The sequence below is a fragment of the Tachypleus tridentatus genome, chromosome 11, assembly GCF_004210375.1.
Source record: "Tachypleus tridentatus isolate NWPU-2018 chromosome 11, ASM421037v1, whole genome shotgun sequence".
In the NCBI taxonomy this organism is placed as follows: domain Eukaryota; kingdom Metazoa; phylum Arthropoda; class Merostomata; order Xiphosura; family Limulidae; genus Tachypleus; species Tachypleus tridentatus.
Window position 1 is genome coordinate 58,369,581 of NC_134835.1, and position 16,579 is coordinate 58,386,159.

Here is a 16,579-nt window from a genome sequence, read left to right on the forward strand (position 1 = left end):
ACTTAAAAAACAAAACAAAATCAACAACAAAAACTCAAAGCCATTCTATGAGATGCTCAAACGTGACAAAAACTAAAGAACATGTACTAAAGACATTTAGTTGATCAATATATTTAGTTTTGTAAAAGCCGCGATTCGATTTCAGGATGGTATTCACTATACTTTTATGTGTTTCTGAAATGTGTGAAAAACAACAACTTATTCTGATGTTATCAGTGAAGCTATTTTAATCAGAAAGAGCACATACTCTTAACTTATAAACACCAAATACAAAGCAAAGGGATGTATGTCTACAATACCATTATTTATCTTATTATTTTAGGAGCTCAAAGAATATTCTGAATTATTTGCATTTAGCAGGAGACATTTATGTTGATCTTGGGCATCATTTTATCCACCTTCTACATCTTCCTCGACAGTAAAGACCAAAACAGCATCGACACTAAGAACATGTATAAGTGTTAGTACATATCCGCTTTTAAATTAAAGAAACTTTAAACATAGCACAACATTGTACTTCGTAAGGAAGTAGAGACTAAGCGACCAATAGAAAACAAACTATATTTCAATGCTCAAATACTTTTATTCTTTCGGTTTTACAAGAAGTAAACACTTATGAACAGATATAGCTTTTTAATAGAGAGAAATAGAAAACAATGTTTGTAAAGTTTTCTGTTTCACTAAAACATATTAACTTACTAGTTGTCCGAGGCCTAGACAGCGACCTCGTTCAGCATCCTCTTCCTCAACCGCACCTTCGTCGGGTTCCTGAGCAGTAATTGAGACAAACATTGTGGCTAACAATAATGCCACGATGACCCACTTGGACATTATGAAATTAAAACGCTGCAAATAAAAATTATTTAAAGTATATTATTTGATTTACAGAAACTGGTTCAAAACTCCGTTAGTAAAATCTGTAGAACATTTGATATTTTATAGAATAATGCGTTTCTAGAGTTTGAGAAAGTAACTACACACTTTATTTACCCAACATATTTCAGTCTTATAGCTTTTCGTATTCACATAGCCCTAAAAATTACAAAGGTCATAAATAAATTTGTGATTTTGTTTTAATCTTAACTATTGAGAAACAGTCCTGAGCATTAACAATGTCTTCTAACAGAATAAATTATAAGTATAAATATACTTTTTTTTTATAAGTACATATATAGTAAGAGATTTTTCACAAACCAAAATATCTGATCTTGTGTTATAATGGAAGTGCTGGCTACAAGTGATACAGCTTTAATATATATACACTTTTGGAAAGAATGATTTCCTATATTGCATGTTAGACATTGCAATCTTTTCCAACGGATTGACAAATGTCGAAATCTATAATACTTTTTTACTTAACCAGTAAGTATTTCTCTTACTTAAAAATAGTTGATGAAAAGAAAATAAGGTATTACAAAAAAGCTTTTGTTTTTACTTTTTGAGTGCGCAATGACGAAAGCTTAATACGTTTTGCTTGATATTGGGGTAAATACCAAATAGGAAGTAATGTAACCATCGCGAAACAGGTTTCTCTCGTACAATATTTTTACTCACGATTATAATGAACTGTGGTGCTGTAAATATTCATTTTTATAAAATAAATTTCAGTTGTAAACATCCAAAAATATATTTTATGAAATAGGAAATTTAACAATTTTTATTGTATGAAATCTTTATTTCAAATATTTTAATGTTTCACTCTTGTAGAAATCCATGGGTTGAATGAAAGGTAGCCAATCACAATGAACTGAAAGATTTTCCAGCGCTCCCATAATTTTCTCAACAACTTGTAGAACCGTTTCCAAATCAATGGCATTACTTCTAAGACAGCAGCACAGCAGAGGTTATTTTTGACAACACAAGTATGAAATTAGTCTCTCGGTGGGTGAGCAGTAAGTTCAAAGACTTACAATGCTAAATCTAGGGCTCGATTTCTGAGATGGACAGACCGTAAATAACCCATTCCGTAGGTCTCTGCTAAAATGAACGAAGAAGAATGAAACTGCTTATCATTAATACTGGCTTAATTCATTCCATCCAGAGGTGGAACTGAAAAGTGTTGAAATGTATTTGAGTGTACGTACATTTAGTGTATAAATTCTTGGACACAGTTTCACAGAACCGTTGTCACACTATAGGTCTAATGAGAAGTACCACTTTCACAGCAAAGTAACAAATAATGTTTTCAATGTTAGTGTCACAATTGCATTCGACGGACTAGCTACATGTGAATTAGTATTGTACAAGTATATGAGTCCCACTTTTTTCAGTCAGACAAAGGTCTTTTATTATATGATCTGTAACCAGATCCAATCGCTTCACATATAGGAATGTCATGAACTTTAGGGTGAACGTTGGATAATGGAAATAATAAGCATTAGAAGAAAAACTTAACTATATCTTTCGACTTTTTATGTTTACGTAATTGTTCTTGGCTCTATTTAAAGAACAAAGGGATTGACATATCTTTATTCCCGTCAAGAATGTAGGACAATCATATCTCCTGAAGAACTACCACACAATTAAAAGTGGTCGATCATAACTGAAGGTATGTCATAAACCTAATTATAAATATGCTATACGAGAGCCAGGTTGCTTTTGGTGGTCGTGTTTTCTGCATCTATTTTTACAGGGTAATTTATAGGTTTCTTTTGAATTTCGCGCAAAAATACACGAGGACTATCAGCGCAAGGCTTCCCTCATTTATCAGTAAAAGACTAGAGGGAAAGCAGTTAGTCATCACTACCCACCTCCAACCCTTGGGCTATTTTTTTCCAACGAATAGTGGGATTGATCTTCACTTTATGAGCTCCACGGCTGAAAGAGAGAGCATGCTAACTATGACGGGTATTCGAAGCTGTGACCCTCGGATTACGAGCTGAGCGCCTTAACCACCTGGGCAAGCTGGGCCAGTATATAGGTCTGTAAAGACAAAAGTTATCTTTTCAAATATTCGTGTCGAGAGGAGATAAGTACAGGCGTTTCATGTGATGGTCGAATTATCAAATTTCTACTAAGTATAAGCATTATTAGAGGAGGGAATAGAATTCATTCTGCGAATGATTTCCAAGTAATCTGTAGTGTTATGAAGCTTGTTTTACAGATCATTGTAAAACTTTGAAGTACAAGAGTACTTTCCAAAGGTATTGAAAAACACACTGCTTTTCTTTTTGTGAGTTTTACGAGTTTGATACAATTCTAGTTTTCCTTTGCGTTATATGTGTTTTTCTTATAGCAAAACCACAACGTGTTACCTGCTGCGTCAACTGAGAGGAGTCGAACCCCTGATGTTAGTGTTTTAAATCCGAAGACTTACCTTTTAACCAGAGGGGGAACCTCTGGTAAAGTAATTCGTAATGACGAGAAACCCACTTGAAGTAGAAATGTATCTTAAGACAGTTGATAGGGTATTAAAATTAAGGAGTGTGTATTTTCTCATAAGAAAAGCTACGTCGAGCTGTGTGCTGTGTCTACTAAAAGGAATCTAACCCTTAATTATAACGTTGTAAATCTGTAGACGTACCACTGTACCAACGAGGGACTGAAATATTAAAGAGAAGAAACTGTTGTAAAGTGATACTGATTATTTATTTTTTTCCAGAACAGAATAACATAAAATATAGTATCTTAGTGGTAGAATGTTCATCTTCTCCGTATTTTTTTCAAACGTAAAATAATGTAATATTTCCTTTATATTCCTTCACTGAAAAGCAAAGGATTTTTAAGGCTTCAAGGTCATTTTAGTTTCTTTGTTAAACTGGTCTTTTCTGTCTTCTTGGAACATGAAATTTTTCACTGGATAATGCTATAAAAATGACATGAATTTCAGAAAAAAATTGTTGCCATCTCTATGTTTTAGTATTTGTTTGTTTATAAAGTAATCTTGACTCCTACTGCTATATAGATAGAAAAAAGAGTTATTCCAAAATATTACAAACGAAATCTGTATTGTTCAGTATTACAAGAGTATCAAATGTTTCTCGATAAGATGAATTAAAAATTTATGAACTGTTTGTTGTTTTATATCTGAACAATCGTGTAATAACCGTTTAGAATAATTTGATGTATATTATGAGTTGTATATTAATTAAAGAATTAAATAACTTTTACTAGACACAAACTTTTCAATATTTCATTTTTTTTCTTTTGTTAAAGTAGTTTAAAAGACAGTTGATATTCCACATTCTTTGTTATGAGTTATTTTAATGTTGTAGAGATTTGGATTTCAGCAGTTATTTTATGAAACTCATTATAACCAGGATATTCCGTAAATTTAGAGTTCCTTTGTGACTTATATAAACGTGATGTGTTCACCATACTGCATTGCTGGTTAAGAATGCTAGTTTAGTTTGTTTGTTTTTTGAATTTCGCTCAAAGCTACACGGGAGCTATTTGTGTTAGCCGACTCTAATATAGCGGTGTAAGACCAGAGAGAAGGCAAGTAGTCATCACCACCCACCGCCAACTCGTGGACTACTCTTTTATCAACGAATAGTGGGCTTGAAGGCACCTTTAACGCCCTCACGATTGAAAGAGCAAGCATGTTTGGTGCGACGGGTATTCGAACCCTCGACTCTCGGATCACGAGTAGAACGCCTTTACCCACCTGGCCATATCGGGCCTGCTACTTTTTTAAAACGCAAATTAAATTGCAAAGTCGTATATGACGTGTTATGAGATACTAAATATGTATGATATTGTAACTGAATATATCAGAAGTACAACACACAAAGACAGATGTTTTTAAAGTATTAATGAGAAATCGAACTAAAATTTCTACGATGAAAAGTATTGCAACATTATAAAAATAATTTCAAAAGTAAGCGTTGCCAGTAGTAGAATCAAGGCTGGTTAGGGTATTTTACCTTTGTATTGCAACAGACAGTGCACATAATGCAATGCTAATGTTTCTCTTGTTCTAATCACAGTTTGACACTATGACAAGAAATGTTTATTGCTTATCGTATAGCTTTCATGAAGAAAAAGTCTACTTAGTTATTATAGTTATTGTAGCTGTCTTATATTTCCAAGCCAGGTAAACAGACAGTTTTGCAGTTCTTGTACTTTTTTCCTGTTAAGTTAATTCCATACAAAATTTAAAACAATGTTGATATTTCGTTATAATGATAAACTTTTTATTTGAATTACGACACTCTTAACGATATATCCGGTTGTGAGTAGGCTTAAATATTTTAAATGTAGAGAGAAGTGTGTTTTCTTGTTATATTATTATTACATCAAATTATGTTGAAATACCTAATTTTCCTTTTACGAAATATGATTTCAAAATAAAAAGTTTGTTTTCAGTGATACGTATATATGTACATATATATAAGTAAATAAAGCAGGTCTTTGCCAAGAAGAGTAAGGTGGTTTGCAACTGAGAGAGAAAAAACCAGATATTCAGTAAGGGAAAATCTCCGAATTATAATAATTTTATATGTAAAACCACACTTCTCTTTGACTATTTTAGTGTTAGAACTCATAACAAACATCTGCGATTCCATGTTAAATATTCTTCTAATATTTTACAAATTTGCAGCCATTTAATTTCCTCCATTTATCCCCGGGAATGAAACAAACTAGATATCATACTTGATGAGAAAGCATTTGATAAATTTTTAGAAATTCCAATTATAATTTAGTTATTTTTGTGAAGTAGCATAATTTAAATACTAAGATTAAAAATGTTTTGTTTGCGTCAGCATCATTCTTTCCTTCATTGTTTAAACCTAAATTATATTTTACTTTGATTATTTTTTCTTCATTGAGACCTGAACTATACTATTAACGAATCTTTCCAGTGTCGTTGTTGTTGCGGAGATGCGAACCTATAAACGGATAATTTCTTAATGAAGAGATGCGACGAAAATATAGATTGTGGAGAAAACTACAGAGAAATTATTCTCGCGATGGACATGCAGTTCTGTTTCTTGTCTTTCTATAATTTGAAAATATGTACTTTCTATATTTCCTAATAACTTGATTAAAAATATTTTTTTTCGCAAAACAAGTTATTTACATTCAGCTTGTCAGCGTTGTTAGAATTAGAAGGCAGTGTAAGTATATCGTACAAAGACAATATGAATATAAATACAACACTACACGTTTATAATTGAAAACGCTGTAGCTAAAGATTTTACTTGGAAGCAAACATTTATAGATTTATTTATTTTTTTGCTTAAGTAATGATTCGATATTTCGAAGTTAGAAATGTATAAATGATTATCAGATAACATCATACAAGTAATTAAATAATTATCAGATTCACATCCTAGAAAGAGTTAAAGAAGTTATTCCTAATTGGTTTCGAAGTACTTGCTTGCTCAAAACCTTTAAGGCGCCATCAACAACCTTTCTCACGATATATTATTCGAAGTTACGTACGTCATTTATTGAAGCTTTAATAAAGGTAAAATTTTGTTAAGTAACTTAAACAGGATATTTTAAATATAAGTAGAATAGAAGATACGTGGCAATATTAACTCCCACATTCTTGTGAAAGTACTTTAAACTGATAAATCAACTAAAAGATTTTTGTTCAGGTTGAAAGAAATTTTCCACTAGTTTACTGAAACGTCCAATTGATTAATGAGGATATTGTTGTACTTGATCTAACTACCAGATAACAATATTAAACACATTTGTAGAGAACATGTAATCATATCAACTGTTTTACCGTACACGAACGTAAAACTATAATATTTTACTGTTTTCATACATTTGTGTATCTCTCACTGTTTTCATTCTAATGCGTAGAGAAGCGAGTTTCCAATGTGTTAAACTTACCTTCACACTTCTTGAAGAAAATGGAATTTATTAAAGCCAGGATCGTCAAACACAATTAACTTTAATTTCGTTGAACATATGTACAATTAATCAACACCTCAAGTAAATAAAACTGTCAAATGAAACTTGGAGAATTCCTCAACGTCTCATCAAAACCTTCATTTTATCCATAAAACATAAATGCCTTGATTCCTTTTCAATTTATTGTGAAGAACTTTCCTACAGACATGAAACTTTACGAACTGTAAAGATATAAGGCCAATTTGCTATATGCTTGTCTAGGAAAGTATGATTCATAAAAATTGCTTTTGTATCAGGTCACGTGAGGGATGAATCAGACTCTAATTTGTACGAAATGAAATGAGTATGAATAAAACAATATGAATATTACAATTGTTGTCGTCTAAGCCAAACCAAGAAGTTGTGGATTGGTTTTAGCAGTGTGAGTCCGAAAACATATAATGTGCCACATGGTGGAAGCTAACAATGTTCTTCTTCATGAGTTATTCCGTAAATATCTTATATTCACTTTCACCCATCGTTTGTCTTAGAACATATCATGAAACACGGTGGTCGTTTATAACACGTTTTTCCCCAAAATCTAATTCTCACATGAGATCTTGAATTACTTTGATATTTTACATGTGTGAATAACAATGTTATAAAGCAGAACGGTTTTCTGTATAGTGGCTAAAAGATAAATATCTTAAGGTAAAGAACAACAACTTTAACAATACTGAGAGATTATAGGAATATAAATAAACAATTAAAACTGAAGAAAAGACTTTTTAAAATCTTTTGTAAATGTAATTCTACAAAAATGCATATTCTATTTGAGGAAAAGGTTAGGACACCCTACTACCAAATAGTTAGTGTTACCCCTTTGGCTGAAATAACTGCAGTGAAACTCTTCTTGTAGCCATCTCCCAGTCTCTGAAATCGGTCTGAAGAAAGTTTGCCCCACTTCTCAATGCACAATTCTTTCAGCTGCGAGATGGTTGAGGGTTTTCTTGCATTTATACCCCGTTTCAAGTCACCCCACAGCATCTCAATGGGCTTGAGATCTGAGCTTTGACTCGGCCATTCCAACTCGCTATTTCTTAGTTTTCAGCCAGTCCTTGGTGCATTTACTGGTATGTTTTGGGTCATTGTCGTGTTGCAAGGTCCAGTTCCGTTTCAGCTTTTATTTTCTAACAGACGGTCTCACATGTTCCTCAAGCAACCTCTGATGCACAGTAGAATTCATGGTGAATTCTATGATTCATGCTGCAGCAAACCAGCCCCAAACCTTGACACTTCCACCTACATGCTTCACAGTTGGTATGAGGTTCTTTTCCTTAAATGCTGTATTTGGTTTACGCCAAACATGCCATCTGTTCTGGTATCCAAATAATTCAATTTTGGACTGATCTGTCCAAAGAACTTTATTCCAGAAGTCTTGGTCTACATTCTCTCTGGCAAACTTCAGTCTGGCCTTGATATGTCTCATGTAGAGCAAAGGTTTTCACCTTGCACACCTTCCATGCAAGTTAAACTTGTGCAGTCTCTTTCTTATTGTAGAGGCATGCATTTTAACATCAACAGTAGCTAGAGCCTGCTGTAGGTCCCGTCATGACATGTTAGGGTTTTTGGAGAACTCGTTTAGCATCTTGCGGTCTGCTCTCGGGGTGAACTTGCTTAGACGTCCAGACCTGAGCATGTTGGCAGTTGTTTGGAAAGCCCTCCACTTGTTGACTGTTTTCCGGACAGTATAATGGCTGATTTCAAAATATTTTGAGATCTTTTTAAATCCCTTACCAGACTCATAAGATACTACAATTTTCTTTCTGAAGGTCTCAGACAGCTCATTTTCTCTTACTATGGTGCTCACTCTCACTTCAACAGTCAGGAGCACACCCAACTAAATGTCTGAGGTTTAAATAGGGCAAGACTCGTTCAAAATGCTGAGTAACGATCTTCTAATCATGTGCACCTGGTGTAATACACCTGTGTGTGAGTTGAACCATTTTAAGTGGGAATAAATGTGGGGGTGTCCTAACTTTTCCCTCAGTTAGAATATACATTTTTGTAGACATACATTTACAGAAGATTTTGAAAAGTCTTTTCTTCAGTTTTAATTATTTAGTTATACTCCTATAATCTCTCAGTATAGTTAGAATAGAAATTAAATATCTATATATCCAATAATGGTACAAAAATACCCAGGCTTTCATTGGGTGTCCTAATTTTTTTCACATTACTGTATATATAAATATATACTATATTAAGAGAAATAGAGAAGAGATTTATCGTGTATTTCCACACACTTTAAGGGAAAAAGAAATCAGAGTTTGAGAATGATAGAAATACAACACTTTCTATGGCAAATTTCATAAAAACGTAAATGAGAATTTCAACATTCACCAAAGTTGGTAGTTCACTTAAATAATAATAAAAATTATTATGTATTAGGTACCATAATTATAAAATCGACGAAAAATCAAGTTACATATATGAACACTTATTAAAAGTCATAGTCACCGATAGGACAACGGAAAGTCTATAACATTAAAATGAGGCCTGGCATAGCCTAGCGAGTTAAGGCGTGCACTTCGTAATCTGAGGGTCGCGGGTTCGCGCCCGAGTCGCGCCAAACATGCTCGCCCTCCTAGCCGTGGGGGCGTTATAATGTGACGGTCAATCCCACTATTCGTTGGTAAAAGAGTAGCCCAAGAGTTGGCGGTGGGTGGTGATGACTAGCTGCCTTCCCTCTGGTCTTACACTGCTAAATTAGGGACGGCTAGCACAGATAGCCCTCGAGTAGCTTTGTGCGAAATTCCAAAACAAACAAACAATAACATTAAAATAATAAATTCTGGGGTTACATTTCTCTCGGTGTAGAAAGGTGGCAGCCCAACATGGCTTCATTCTAACATTAGAAAAAACGCTTTTACAGACAAAACGTTGAAAGTATTCAGTGGCACATCGCCACTCGAATACTGGATCTTTACTTATGCACTATGCACCGTCAATCACATAGCTACAGCTAGTTTGTGTGTATGTTATTACGAAGATAAAGTATTAAAGTTTTGGATTCTATGTTTGATGAGTATATTAGCTATATGATTGCAAGTTATATAAGTATTTTGTTCTGAAGAAATAGTTTTAGTTTTAAATATTTTACATATAAATAGACAAGTTATTTCATATTTTCTTACATTAAACTAAATAATTGGAAAATTGGTAATTTCTATTTTATGTTTTATAAACAAAATAATCCATTTCGTATAATGTGATTAGGCGAAAACATATATTTATTATAATAGGCAAGAATATAACCAATTGAATCAATAGGAAGAGAAAATATTTCTCTCTATATTTCCTGAAGATAATGTCGATGTATATAGTCAGTCATTCAGGGTAAATAAAACCGTTAGAAATTGCTGAGGAAATTTGTGATTACTGAAATCCTTCCATTTATAAAATGTAAATATAAAAATATATATATATAAATATGGACAGCACACTTGACGAATACATTAAAGAAACAGAAAACGTGGAACCTTAAAAATAAATTATAGCTATAGATTGAAACTTATTTTAAATTTATGTGAATATTATATGATCTTCTCAAAACTATCAACCAGGAAAATATATTTTGTATTGTAAGCTATTACTGAGTTTTATTTCTTTTTATTGTATACACTTTTAGTCATATTAATTAAAAAAACAATAAACACATGCTTTCCAAACTTGTGAGATGTTTTTATTTTTTTCTCGTGCTTTGCCTGCTATATTTCGCTTCACTTTGCACGTCTGTTTTGTTTTTTCGTGAACGAGTGAACCATCTTACAACACTGTTTGTTAAAGCTGTTTCAAAATTAAGCCTTGTGGGTCAATGATATGTGAGGCAATATTCAATGTGAATGATTAGCAGACAACTGATTAGTATAAACGAAAATAAGGTGGGATGTATATTTTTTATTCCCAATTATTTGGACTGCCATAGTTAAACTACAGCATAGAGGACTCGTGGTCAAATGTATGTACGTTTTCCATGATTAATGTCTTACTCTATTCCCAACTTTTTATCACTGTAAAGTGTCAAGGCCCTTGAAGATGTCATAAAGGTTCAGTAAAACACCTTATTTTTAGTTTTTTCTTTTACGTGTTTGACAATAACTTCAATTATTTACTTCATGACTTCCGAATAATGATGCAGACGCACGAGGTTACACAGGCCTGCTAAAAGCGAACGATAACATTCCGCACATGTCTCGAAAGCTTTTTCTATTGTATTGTATGTGACAATTGTTATTTGGCTCTTTGATTTTCAGTAGGTATGATATTTATCATTATAGAATAAAGAAAATAATAACAGACGAAATAGAATAAACATTAAGGGTATTAGATTATTGTTTTTCTTCGCACGTACTTAAGTACAAAGTAATGTTTTACTTAGTTCGTCATTCTTTAATTTTACTGTGATATACTTTAAAAGTTTGTACACTTTTCTAGTGTTATTGTTGTCCTGATGTCAGTTTTGAACATCTTGGTTGTTCGTTGGATAACATCACAAGGATAACATGAATTTATTTTCAAGTAAAATGAAAAGTCAAACAGATCCTGAAGAAATAAAAAATAACAATATTGTTTTCTTTAGGGTGCAGAAACTCTTCATAATCTTTTGTCGTTGTTGTTGTAAATGTGTTTTATCTATATTTTAAATGTCTGCGTTAATGGAAATAAAAGTATTTCAACTATGCGTTTGTTTTTATTTCAAAGTAATACCTGAGTGTTTCTGAAGTATAGGTAAGTTCAACATATCATATGCAGCGAGCAGAAGGTAGGGTTTATAACAATACATTAAACGTCTTGTTGTGGTACAGACTGTTTTATTTCAAGCTGTTACACACAACAGAAATTGGCAATGAAATATCTTAAAACTTTAAAGGTTCAAAACACTGTTATAAAATCACTTTTTCTACAATCAAGCCCTCAAGCTCTTAATATCTACCAATTTAAGAGTATACTGAAACGGAACAAAAAACGTAAACTAGTTCGTTCATATAACTGTAATTCAGATGTACGTAAAATTTCTTATCAAAATTAAATTTCATATCAATAAAGTATAAAGCAATGCGGATAAATATAAATATAGTACAGAAAATATTTGTTACAAATACTTTGACAGCTTTCAAACTGATATCACAGTAAATATCATTTACATTTTATAGTCCACCTTACAACCAATGGCTTAGTGATAAGTCCGAATTGTTATAAAACCAAAAGCTGGTTCACATATCCTACAAATCAGCCAATGTTTAGCTTGGTGATGCATAATAAATAAAGTATTACAGATACAGGTTCTCGCATAATTTAGTTGGTTGTATCCGGTACTAAAAAAAATCAAGAAACTGCAGGAATAATGCAATAAATGGTCAGAAAATTCGGTTATTAAAAAGTAATGGTTGTCTTTTATAATGTGTTTGAACCCAAGATGTGAGATCTCTTAGACTTTAGCGATAAACTAAGTTGAAATTATAGGCATGTGTGAAAACTATCCTATTGTATTAAGAAAGAAAGAGGAAGATTATGATAAGATAAGAAAAGAAAAAAGTATAAAAAATTTAAAAGGTTGACTGGATATTGGTGACTGCTTTAAAAGTAGTGGAAATGTTTTGAACAAAATTGAACAAATAATTAACTAACAATTATTGTTGCTAAGCTTCACATTTGGCTACTTGTGCTCTGCCAACACTGATATTGAAACTCTATTTTTAGTGTATAAGACGAAAGATTTTTCTCTGATTATTTTAGATTTTACTGACTGTAGTCACTCACTTACATTTACAAAATAATTTTGACATTAACTGTGCCTTAGAAGTAATAATCACCTTAAGCATGTCAAGAAATGATAAAAACTCACTCTTTTTTAATATTCTTATATTTATAATAACTTTTTGTGAACATAGAGATAATACATGTATGAAGTTGACTAAATTATTTGTAGTATAAATATTGTAGCAATAGTATAATGTAACCACTGTGAACTTCTTTATATGATCTAAACAGCAGCCTGTTTCAAGCTTTTCAATACCAGTGGCTGGCCTGTAGCTTCCTTTTACAGTCACCGTTCTTTATAATGTTTTATTTGTTAATTAAATTTTGTATTTTTAAAATTAAATTAAAATGGTTTGCTTTATTTTATTTGTCCTCGACAAATAATTGGAATAATTATATTTTCATTTCTGTGTCATGACAATGCTGGAAGACATGTAACGGAGTGTGGCTATGTTCCACTATTCCAGAACTTAAATATTTACAAGCCTTCTCTTTATCGAGATTATTATACTTTTACCCTCTACACTGTAAACTTCTCTTCTTTATTTGTCGGTTTAAATCTATGTTTTAAGATTACGTAAATATTTGTTTCAAATAAAAACAAATTTACTTATAACTCGAAATATATACCTTTTTAAATTTCTTTTCACAGTTTTTTATGTCGTATTTGACAAACCAGTTTAATAATTAATCATACAATCAACCAAATTATCTGAATATATTTTTCTTTTTCCATAACTCTATCAGTTCTTTAGTATTCGTTAACCAAACTATTAAGATAATCATTCCTCTTCACCAGTACATTTTCAAGAAAATTTATTTTCTTATGTATCTCTTCTTTTCAACTGCAATTAAATTCAGCAACAACTATTAACGTTTTTATAATACATATTTTTTATAGGTTTGTGATGAGCAGATAACCACTTCAAGTATAAATCAGTATGATTTCCTTTTTTTAATACCTTCATTTTAAAAGAATTAATAACCTTACTAAACATTATTGATAAAAGATAATTCACCTTTAATCTCATTTCATGGGTAATGTTTATAATAGAATGCAGTGAGTTTAAAATTACTGAAAATTGTTCAACCATTTGTCAAAAACAAAACCATTAAATGTATTAGCATCAACATAATCCTTGATTAAATGTAATTTTAACTTGATCAAGCATGTTCATAAAGATGCAGGACTGGCATGGCCAGGTGGTTAAGGCATTTGACTCGTAATCCGATGGTCGCGGGTTCGAATCTCCGTCACATCAAACTTGCTTGCCCTCTTAGCTGCGTTTGCGTTATATAGTGACGGTCGATCCCACTATTCGTTTGTAAAAGAATAGCCCAACAGGTGGCGGTGGGTGGTGATGACTTGCTAGCTGCCTTTTCTCTAGTCTTACATTGCTAAACTTGGGGCGAATGGCGTATATCGCCTACGGGTAGCTTAGCGCGAAATTCAAAACAAGTCAAACCAACAGATGCTAGCAAAACGGATTTCGAAAGTGATGTCGAGAAACCCACTTGTTGAGAAATTTATATGCAAAAACGGCTCGTTTGGGTTGAGAAAATATTTTACATAGAAGAGCGAACAACGTTTCGACCTGACGATGACCGAAGAAGGTCGAAACGTTGTTCGCTCTTCTATGTAAAATATTTTCTCAACCCAAACGAGCCGTTTTTGCATATGGATTTCGAAAGTACCGCCAATCTACAGACCACTGATTCGACTTACAGAATCAATTACCGACAGCTTCAACAAAAATTAATGCACTGTAGCTTGCTTTCTCGACATTGAGAAAGCTTTTGACACAGTGTGGCATAATAATTTACGCCACAGATTACTTGAAATGGCATTACCCAGGAAACTATTCCCTTGGCTGTCCAACTTCCTGGAAAACAGAATGTGCAAAGTAAATGTGAATGGGGCCCACTCAGAGTGCTTTTTACCCGAAGCAGGAGTCCCGCAGGGAGGGGTTGTTAGCCCTATATTATTTATCATGTACGTGAGTAATATGCCTCTGTCGGACCTAAATTTAGGTTATACATCACAGTTCGCTGACGATGTAGCAGTCTGGAAAAGTGCCCTCACTCCGTCAATAGCAGCAACGAACCTACAACCAGTCCTAAATAACATTGAAGAATACTGCCAGAAATACAGAATCAAAATCAACATTCCGAAAACCCAAGTCATATTACTCAGCAGACTGAATAAGCTGAAAAAAGATCCACCAAAGCTCTATATGAATGGATCACTTTTACTGACTGCTACTTCTGCTAAATTTCTAGGTCTAGCCTATGATTCAAAATTAACGTGGTTACCACATATTAAAAATATACTGATACGAATCTGGAAAAGAGCACACTATGCAAGAAGTCTTTCAGGTAAAATCCAAGGAACATCACCAGACAACAAACTTAAAATCTACAAAACGTACATTAGACCAACTATAGAATATGCATCACCTGCCTGGATTAACATAGCACCCACACATTTACAGAAACTTCAACGTATACAAAATTCAGTTCTAACTTCGGCATATAAAGTACCACGTAGCACATCATCCACATTCATGCACAAGTATGCAAACATAGACACAATATCTGAAAGACTCTTGCATAATTCTCTAAAATATTTCAATAAGAATTGGCATAAGAATGACTTAATGTGTGATCTCGACAGATATCACGTACATGATGTAAATAGTCCTAAATACCTCTCCCCTTTTAACAAGAAATGTAACACAAGCTGGCCACTATGCACTAGACACTTAGTCCTTGTTTCTTTTTTATTATTATTATTATTATTTTTCTTTTTTTAATCATTATTACTTTTTTCTCTTATTGATTTATTATTCGATTATTAAATAATAATTATTATTATTACTCTGTGTGTGTGTGTGTGTGTTACTAGAAGTAGTAGTAGCATTCTCTCTATGAAGAAAAAGGAGAAAAATACAAAATATATATATATGAAAATACAAAGAAAAATAAAAAATACAAGAGAAATAATAAAAGGACAAAAAAAAAAACTTCTTGTTCGTCCATGCATGGACTGAGCCCTGAAATGGGCCTGAGTAAGATGTTATACTTTTACTCTGGCCCAAAGGTATAAAAAAAAATCCCTGAAGACAGACGCTATCAACGTTCAGGATGGAGGAAGAGTATTAATGTGCCTGATCCTCCTGGGTATTTAACATCAATACCCAAATACCGACACGATGAAACTCGAACTAGCTGGAACAGGTGCAAGTGGGCTGTTCTTATTTATTCGTAATTAAATTGAAAGATAGTTTGTGGTGTGGTAAGAAATAACGTCATTTTTGTTACTTTCAATAAATGTTGTGTTCTTGGATTTTTGTGTTGTATGAAACAATCGATTGGTGCTGATATAAATAATGAACTAACCAAAGAACTAACTAAAACACTACAAGGATTGGATGTGTCCAATAACTTCCTTCTGTAATGCATAATGTCTCAATATCTAGCCTAAAACTAAACGTTTCTCTAGTAGGCACAATAGGTTTATGCATCTTAAAAATCATTAACTGTGAGGTCTCCCTCTTTTCTATGACTTCAGAAATAGCGATGATCTGCTCACAAAACTCTCCATGGCTAAATGCGAAAATATTAGAAATAAACAAAATATTGAGGCCTAATCACAATGAACAGCAATGGCAACTTATCAGTTTCATTAATTTATTAAAATCAGATTGTTTAAAAGGCTCTTAATCATTCTTGGCCATACCTTGTTGTCTACGTCTCTTGAAATATTTGAGAAATTTACTGGAATTACAAATACTGCTATGAAAGAATATTGAATTTGGTAAGCTAGTTATACATATCTGTCAATTGCAGTAAGGATATGCACTTTATAAATCATATAATAGAATTGTTGCCAAATAACGATACGTTTATAATAAAGTAATATATTCAATCTGACTGAGACAAGTCTATAAGTTGCTATAACTGTACA

General features: G+C 32.6%; 1 long non-coding RNA gene across 1 annotated transcript; it reads right to left on the reverse strand.

Moving 5' to 3' along the window:
• Positions 1-209: 209 nt before the first annotated feature.
• Positions 210-1,216, reverse strand: LOC143232230 (uncharacterized). The gene is made up of 3 exons (XR_013017452.1): positions 1,168-1,216; positions 700-846; positions 210-442 (listed from the first exon to the last, which is right to left on the reverse strand). It is a non-coding gene; the product is annotated as an uncharacterized LOC143232230 (long non-coding RNA).
• Between the last annotated feature and the right edge of the window lie 15,363 nt (positions 1,217-16,579).